Source organism: Rhyacophila brunnea, unplaced genomic scaffold, assembly GCF_057557595.1.
Source record: "Rhyacophila brunnea isolate RB1 unplaced genomic scaffold, BYU_Rbru_1.0 scaffold_43, whole genome shotgun sequence".
NCBI classification, from domain to species: domain Eukaryota; kingdom Metazoa; phylum Arthropoda; class Insecta; order Trichoptera; family Rhyacophilidae; genus Rhyacophila; species Rhyacophila brunnea.
The window spans coordinates 2,369,679-2,379,541 of record NW_028233098.1 but is presented as its reverse complement, the minus strand read 5'-3'; positions in this window follow the sequence as shown (position 1 = coordinate 2,379,541).

Below are 9,863 nucleotides of genomic sequence, written 5' to 3'. Positions count from 1 at the left end.
AAATATGAGCTTTTTATATTTATAAAACAACCCCTGACTATAATCAATTCAGAAAAAAACATTTTTAAATATAAAATAGTAATACCTTGTTGAATAAAAATGATATCTTTATAAATTTAAAGGTGCGGAATAGTGATAAGTATAAATTTATATAGCCTGTGGGCTATTTATTTGTCTCTTTATAGGCACAATTATTACTATTTCTCAAAATTCTTTGCCTGATAATTTGACTTGATAAAAAAAGCTTACTTTAATCTCTAGCATTTCAATAATCTTCATCATAATTCTTTAATTTAATATTAAATTTGTCTTACAAATACATAAAGCCTCAAAATTACATTTTTTACAAATTTATATAGAAGATCGAATAAAAACCCCAATAAAATTATACAAGAAAAAAAAATTATATTTAATAAAAAATCAATAAAAAGTATAAATTGGCTTCATATAGTATTCTTAATTTTTTGCGGGCATATTCGCTATAAATACATAAAATTTAAACATATAAATACATTTTTCTTATAATACGATTATCAACACAAGGTTTGAAATTAATAAGCATAATGACATAGTTTAAAATATTTTTGATGCACTATTAATATATTTTGCTATCCAAAATGATGCAGATTATATTTATATATAAGTGCAATTGCATGTTTTATATTTTCACATATGTGTAACGCAACAGTTCAATAGTTATTGAAATATGGCACAAGATAAATATAGCCTAATGTATTAATTAAAACTGAAAACAGATGAAAATTATAAATCTTGTTCGCATTCCATATTTTATAAAAAAAAGCCAAATTAATGTGTAACAGATTATGTGCCTTAGTTTATAAATTTAAATTGTACTAATGTGTTGAATATACGATGTAAAACAAAATTATTAATAAATAATCAAAGGAATAATGTGTTATGAAAGATTATGAATTGAAAAATTTTATATGTGTTCTCATATATTTTCTGCTCACAACTGATTTTTTACATTGATGCAGATAGTTAAAAGGGGATTGAATACCTGGAAATCATTTATTATATTTTCTATCTAGGTAATTAGTTATTTATCGTTAACATAGCGCCTTTAATGTATTAATATTAAATCAACTGGTTAAAAAAACCATATTAATGTTTTCCTTATTATTAAAAAAACAATTTAGATAGTTGAACTCTTATTTTTTATTTTAACATTTCTGATCGATTATATTATTTTGCGTGGGTGTTACGAAATTCGAACGTTCTAAACTACACAAATTTTCATGATGGATAAGTGATAAATTTCAAATATTTACAAATTCCTAGCAAATCTTACGATATTCAATGAACTATCGAAAATTATTAATTAGTTCAAAAATTAAATTAAAAATACATAGGATCTAAATTCTACTCAACTGACTTTTTATTAATAAATCTTGTAGGTATTAAATCGCTTCAAACATATTATCACAGTCTTCAATTTTTATATAGGAGAAACCTTCAAGTTCTTTAGTAGTATAAACCCGAAATCTGTTTTTAAATCTACAGAAATACCGCAAATTTTCACAAAATTCTGAAGGGAATAGCATTTTAACTGTGTTATCAGCATTTACCATTTTTTCAAAAACAAAACTTTTTAAATTCTCAGATTTGTTATAATTCCCATCTTGAAATATAAATTCATAAAAAATTTCTTGATCTGTCAGCATATTTTTTATTACTAAAATAATTCTATTTTCAGCAGGAACGTGGTCTATTTTACAAACAATCACGGGATTGCTGTTTGAGAACGATAAATCAGTGTGATTGTATAGACTGAATGCTAAAGCATGTGTATTTACGGCTTCTATGCGAAACACATAGTTTTTTAAATTGATTTTATATAGTTCAATCGACTTGTGTGGGTCTTTAGTTGATATATCACATGCATATGGTAAATTCCAGTCTTCAAATACCAATCTCTTGAAGTAATACATTACTTCAACGTCTTTTGATTTTGATTTGTATATGTTCTTTAAATTGTCGTTTACGCTTCTGTATAATTTTTCCCAAGTGCTTTTTTCAACTATGTTCTTTGGAATTTCTTCATAATAACAGAAATCCTCTTTGTTAAAACATAAAAAAAATGGCTTTATCCTATTTGAATCCCATATTTGAATTTCAAGCATCAGTTTGAGAAGACGCGAAATATACACAATGTCTAAAATATTTATTAAACAACTTGAAGCCAAAAAAAGAACTGAGATGTATTCATCAGGGTCATCTTTGCAGAAAACCTGGAATCCCTCAATCATTTTTTTTGTCGTAATTTGATCATAAGAATTATATTCGGTTTGTATCATGTATGCTCGGTTATTCTTTTCTTTTGTATCACGATGCTTAGGTTTCTTGTATTTGATACTTTTTGAGTAATATTCATTCTTTGCAATAGTATTTCTAAAATCGTATAATACTTCTGTGAACATTAGTATTTCGTTTTTAATGATATCCAGCCTCATGTCATCCGACCTGAAAATCCCAATTTTTAATGAAATGGTATGTATTTTATCCATGTCTTTCGTTTTAAGAAAATTACAAATAAACTGTACTTTTTTTGAACCATCTTTATTGTTATCAGAAAGCGGGTTACGTATTGAAAGTAATTTGAAACTCATATGATCTTTATAAATTTTATCGGGTATATAATTTACCATTTTCGATGCTTGCTCAATCTCATCGTATATTTTTTCCATCTTATATCCTCTTCCAGAGCAAATATAAATCACAATAAAAAAACTTAAATGCATACTTCAGTATAGCCTTCGATAGTCTGTTTTTCGAAAATTATTTTTTAAAATAATTAAATCAAACTATATATACAACATTTTTAAGAATAAATTATAATCATGAAAAACATAATATGTGATCTTTTTGAAATCTTAAAATTGATTGGTGATTTCAATACTACGATTTTTCAAATAAAATAAATCTATTGGATCATTCTTATTTGAAAAATGATCATTTAGATTATGTTCATCATGAGTTTTTAATTTTTCTTGTCATAACTTTAGACTCAAAAAAAAATTTAATATGAAACACTATAATATAGAGACTTGTATGTTTGTCCACAGTGATTTAAATATGGTCAATCATCCAAACATTATCCGGTAATGGAATTTGGAATTAAATTTTGGATGCACAAGCTCAAATATATAGGATCAATTAGACATAATAATAAGCAAGACGTAAGATTCTCGAAAACAAAATTGTTAGAGACTTTTTTTTTAGGATTTATCTTTCAAATACCAACATCATATTGCGGCTCGAAAATTCCATCGATGCGTAATTTTTAAACCACAATTAGTTTAAAACAGAAATATGGAAATGATTTCGGCTAAATTTAGTTTTTAAAAAAAATCACTGTATAAATCGGGATAGACCGGATTATTTTGAATATGATGAAAAGAAGAACTTTATCATTCTGATTTAAATTTTAGTGATTAGTATCGATGATACAAACACAGTTATGAACGAGAAACCGAAATGATCTATATGTAAGCATCTGTTCTGCAATTAAACAAGTGCAAGAAGAAAATTATTACATATTTTATAGCTTAAGACGAGGTGGTGGCACAATATCATAAATTGATCCAAAAGGAACTCAAAGGCATAAACTAGATCGAGGCATATATACAAACATTGGGAAATAAAAAGACATGTGAATTAATTACCCAGAAGAGGAGAAGTATTGAAGAAAACAAGGAGAGGAAAATATAGCAAAAGGTTTAAATACGCCTTGCCGTCGGTGAATCAAGCAAATTATACTTGAGAGCAAAAACATAAATTTTTACTGAAACTTCAGCCCTATAAATAAATCTAATATTTATTTATGGGTATACATTGAGAAACATTGTAAGGATATGGTGCGAGAAAGGAGTATACAGCGAATATGTACGATAGACCAATCTAAATTTTTGCGCGAGCAATATTAAAAGCTAAAAGAAAAATTGTACCTTTATTAATATGCGATGTATGTAGTTACGGGTTAATTTGATACTGAGTTCTTTTGTCTTATCTAACCTAAACTCTGAAAGCACTTTAGAACATAAATGACTCGTACTTCTTTCCATCTCATCATCTTGACAATATTTCCCAAGTTTTTTTCCTTCCAGACTTACTAGTTCAAGGTTATTCCTCAATTATATTGTTTGTGCGTATTTTTCTGCTTCTGCTGGCATTCCCAACTCTTAATATATAACGTATGGCATTTTGTAACCATAATATCTCGGTTTTTGCGTTTAATTGTGAATAAAATATATATTCATGGTTAATTATATTTATCTTTGTAGTTGTACATGCAAAAATTTAGATTGTTTTATAGAACAGATTTGGGTCAATATTTCTTTCGACCTCATCAGGTTTACAATCTTCTTCAATGCATCACCTTATCTCAATATTTATTTTATTAGTTCAAGATATTTTCTCAATCTTTTGTTTGTGTGTATGATTAGGTACTAGTTTGAACTATTAACTAATTGATTAAAGTAAAGTGATTTTAAGAAATAATTTTTAAAATATGATTATGTTATATGAAAATGATCCCTTCCATAATAGGAAAAGTATAATTTTCTCATTATTTTATTTATAATCTTGAAACACAAAAAATTATGAACATTTAGTCGCAATTCAAAATTTCTAGTCCGAAATATAAACGCATTCAAATTAGTATGGGTTGTTAATTTTTGAAAAATTTAGATAAAATTTTTTTTGTTGTATCATTACAAAATTATAAAATATATAAACGCTAGTGCATACACCCTCAAATATGCCTTAATATTTTAGTTTTAAGTTATCCAAACCTATATCTAAAAAGCTTCATCTATTTCCGTTTATATAATATTAAAATAATTTAGTTTATGTATAGGGTTTAAAATTCCATATTCAAAAAAAAAAGATAAATGGGCGATTCATCTGCATAAAATTCAAAAATATTACGGTTTGTGCTTCGCACTATCTCGCCCTGGATTTTCGATATTATTTATGGTTATATTTTTCATTTTATATTATTCAGCACTGGTAAGAATATTTACCTTGGATGGTACTTGAAAAAACCTTCTTTGCTTATAATAAGCAAAATTCTTCTATCTATAAAAATTTTAATTCTTTAGCTATTAAAATCCCATCAAACATTGGTGCATAAATTTAGAATATCTCAAAAAATGGACAAAGATAGGTTTTATTTTATACTTTATACAATATTTCTGTATATTTAAAAAGATTTTGTTTAAAATGTTAAAGATTAAATTTATTCATAAAAAGATATAAAATTTTATATTCACAAAATAAACCTAAGCTAATAAAACAATCTCAAATTTTATTTTTTTTAATATTCAGATTTTGAATTTATCGGTAATGAATAAACGTGACTAAAAATTTGATTAAATATATGATTTATCAATTTCAAAATAAAGGTTAATAATTTATATGCCCGAATCAATACTTGTAGGATAAAATGTTATTTTCTATTTATAGACGATAATTCTATAAGATTTTAGGATATATAAATAGAAAAACACTTTTTTTAGGTTATGACTTAGTAAAATAAAAAAACTTCAATGAAAAAATAAATCATAGACATACATCTCACTTGTTTTATCTTAAGAAAATCAGCATTCATTTTTAAATATGAAAAGAAAGTCTATTTATTTCATACAAAAAAATATTTATATAAGAATTATTTTCAATCAGAAAGGGATGATGCTTCTTAATGGTAACTCTAAAAGATTAAAAAAAAACATGTCAAATTTCAGGAATAACAAATTCGTTTTGATTGGATTTAGCAATAAAATGTAATTTCTTTGCTATAAAAAATATATGTATTCGAATCTCGGGGCGATCTAATTTTATCCGGACGTGACAAAAATGATTTGTTCTTGCCTTAATCAATGCACAAAAAAAACTGAAGACGAGTGAACTTAAATCGATCATTGAAGATTTTTACAACGAAAAACCAAAAAATTATAAATAATATTTGTATCAAAAATCATAAATAATTTCAAACAAAATATTTGAATCATCATATGGTCTTAGATATTTAGCAAGATCAAGAATTGGATTTTATTAGTTCAGATAGAATAAAGTATATTTTCTCCTGATACTAGTGCTATTTATTAAAAAGGCGTTATTTAATTTTATGCTCATATGTTTACGAGGGGTATGCGAAAAGGTTTGACACATGTAGAAAAGGTATGACAGATTTATATTAAAAAAATATATGAGAAGCCTGAGATGATTGATCTAGTCTTTTAAATAATATAAATATATATGATTTTATTTGGAAAGAAAGATGTTTTGAAAGTCATTGAATTTATGGAATTTGAACTTTGAAATGATTAGAAGTTTTTGTGTAAAAAACTGAGGGTAGCTGTTTTTCATTACCGAAGTAAAACAGCATTGGCTGATAAATACGGTGAATACACCTATGGTGTGAATTCTCTTTTCTTATATTTTAAAAAAATGTCGAAATGTTAAAAAAGTGTTTCCAGGGCATAAAACAGTCAATCACTCGAAACATTATAAATATTATAAATCCGAGTATTTACAAACTCCATCGGAGGAGCTTATCCGGAATAAGATGCATGTTCTATTGTGTTATATGAAAAAAGATGAAATTTATAAGTATCGTGTGAGATATATGTTCTTACAAGTGATTCTGGTATTATCTGTTAAATGCAATAAAATATTTACATCTAATTAAAATTGTGTGAATTTGAAAATTTTATATTAATTTAAAATTGATGAGTACTCCATAACCCATTTAATTATCCAATAAATCCATGAACATTCGTTAATTAGGTTTATTTTCTATAAAACTAAAAATGAATGGTCACGTAATATAATAACTTATGTATTTTAGCTCTAGACAATTAAGTATATTTTTTATAGTAAGATGATCTTAATATTTGAACTACTTTCAAACAAGCAAAACTAGAATTTTTTATGTAGCATGCATGTTTTTATCACTTTGTATCACATAAACCTTAAAAAATTCTTCTATCTATCTTTTGTTATAAATTTGTATTTCAATTCACTCGTTTAACTTCATTGTACTTCTTTCCACAATTATTTTTTTACAAACATTGTCAATACAACTCTAGGCTAAATACTGATAAATTAAGGAGCATTCCTCAACATTATTATTTTATCGTAGGTCTTTACATTTTTGATATTTACAACATCTTAATATACGATCTTAAGTAAGTTAAAAATAATATTTTACATATTTATGGTTGTTGCTGTAAGATTTGTTTATCTTTGACTCTTTTATGTCAATTGTTTACCTTTTTTTCTGTTTTTTCATCAACTGAAAGACTTATTAGTTTTTTCTCTTTTTTTATTTTTTACTATTATGCGTTATATTATTCCCTTTTAATTACTTTATTTTATATCTTATCGATTTAAATTTGATTTTTTGAACACTAGATTATTTTTATTTTTGTTTATACCTTACTTAATGATCTTTTTTTTACTCTATTACACCCCCCCATTATATTGTAAACACATATTTTTTTCTAGATTAAGATCGATTTTAATGTAAAAACATTTTTTTTAAAATTACAAAAAAGTCACCTTGTAGCCTACCCATAGGGGATTTTATTCTCCGATCCGAATCATTTTATGCTATAATAATTTAAAAACATCTGCCTTATTCAATTTCCTTTATTTAAAAAACTAAATTTTAATACATACCAGCTCGGGGCTTTTATATCAGATATAGTTTTATTGCCTTCAAATTAATTAATCCATACTTATTTTTATAAAAATATAAATTGAATCAATCATGTATTTTAGAATAAAACCAGAATATTTTTAGCAAATATCTATGAGTACCTTTTAATTTTGGTTCTAGGTTTTGAATATTAGTACCCTGGGTGTGTTTATTTTTTTTATAGCAGAAAGGTTTCTGATATTTGACGAATAGACAACAAAATAAATTAAAAATTATAAAAAATTATTTAATTCTCAGTCAATCTTACCATTTTTCTATTTATTTAATTCAACCTGTTACTACAATAAAATTTAAAATTAACAAAAAACATTAGGTCCTGTTTTGCTTCGACTCCTTTGGTAATATACAGTTAAGTTATGTCATCATACGTTTGAATTTTATAGTTTTGTATGAAAATCATCAGCATCTTTACAAAATCATACTTATAGCAGATTTATCATATGCTAACCTGAAAAGACCATGTTATAGCACGAGGTCTCTTCATATATGGAGATAAAATATTTTTCATCTACTCTGTAAATATGAAAATAATTGTATTTTGACAAAGTATGTGCATATTAACAAGTGTAACTTGCCTTTTCTCTCTATATAAAACTCCAATCATACATAATTCACGTATTCATTGATTAATAGCTCCCTCTTTGTCCACATAATTTTTTATTTGTTCTCACAAAGCACGTATTTCTATTCTAATTTTCTTTTTTAAAATGCTTGAATTACTTCATATAAAACCTTATCGACAAATATAAGAATTTTTTTTCAAACGTATAACGCATTTTCAATCGTAAATCGCGTTTCAAACAGAGAGTTTTACAATAATTTTTGTCGTAATTCCGATGATTTTATAATTGATTTAAACAGAGTTTAAAGCTCTTATACATTCAAAAATTATATAGCATTATAATTTGTATGGAGAAAACGCTTTAAAAGCCTTTCTGAATTGAATTAAGGATTTTAATATAGCGATTCATTGTAGAAATCGCGCGGCATAGAAAGTCTTAGCCCACCTTTAGCTATAAATACTTAGATCAAGGCATCTATTGACAGCTTGGATACAAAATTTACACAGGCATCTATATAACAAACTAAAAATTGTGAATTAAGGCTTTTTCCATGAAGATTTATTTTGCGATTGACGTAAGAGTTAGTCTTTGGTACCAAAGAAGTGTATTTTGATTTTTTACTAGCAAATTTTTAATATTTAACCAAAAATATAATCGCTGTGCTACAATTTTATTGTTTTTGTTATATACCATATTCTGAACATATTATTTCATTATTCTGAATGTGTTCTCTATTCCTTTAAACGCTTACTAGAAACCTTTTCCTTTACTTTTTTTTCTCAAATTTCTCTATATATTGTTTGATATACATGCAAACACAAGCGATTCTTGTAAATTTTATCTCTTTATAATTAGAAGGAATGTTTTGATTAATCGATAATCCCCCATATCCATCGTTTGATAGATAAATCCTATGGTCGATTAATTAGTAAAAATAAATACATATATAATTAAATTCAGGGGTGGCGTTGTTGAGTGGTTTACAAGTCGGACCCCTATGAGGAGTCGTGGGTTCCACTTCCGCCCACCCCACTAATTTCCAAACGAATTTACTCTAAAGAAAAATACCCAAGGAGGAGGCCAGTGATAAATAAAAGATAAACCATAAATCATTGACAAGCCATGATAAATAGAAGGTTCCTGTGTTTGCTGTTGAACTGTACCTCCAATATGGAAAAGGATCCTTTACCGTTCAGCAGGGATATAGGTAAGTGTAGAGTGTGGTTATAGCTTGTATACCTTAGCGATGATCAGTAGACAGAATCATATTCCCTCCACATTTTGACTGCCGTCTATGAGAAAGGCACATTGCATGGTGATTACGGGTGACAAGAAGTGCTGGGGGAGTCCCACAAAGAGAAGCAGTAGTTAAGCAATGGTTCCTATTAATAGAAAGCGTACTTTCTAGAATTAATGATGTAAAACATAAATAAATAGGGTAAATTCGATTAGAATTTTATATTATGTTATGTTAATGCAAAAAATTATAGAATATTTTGTTGGGATATTTATTTATGGGTTAATTTTCTTTTTATCGATTTTATCTATTAAGACGT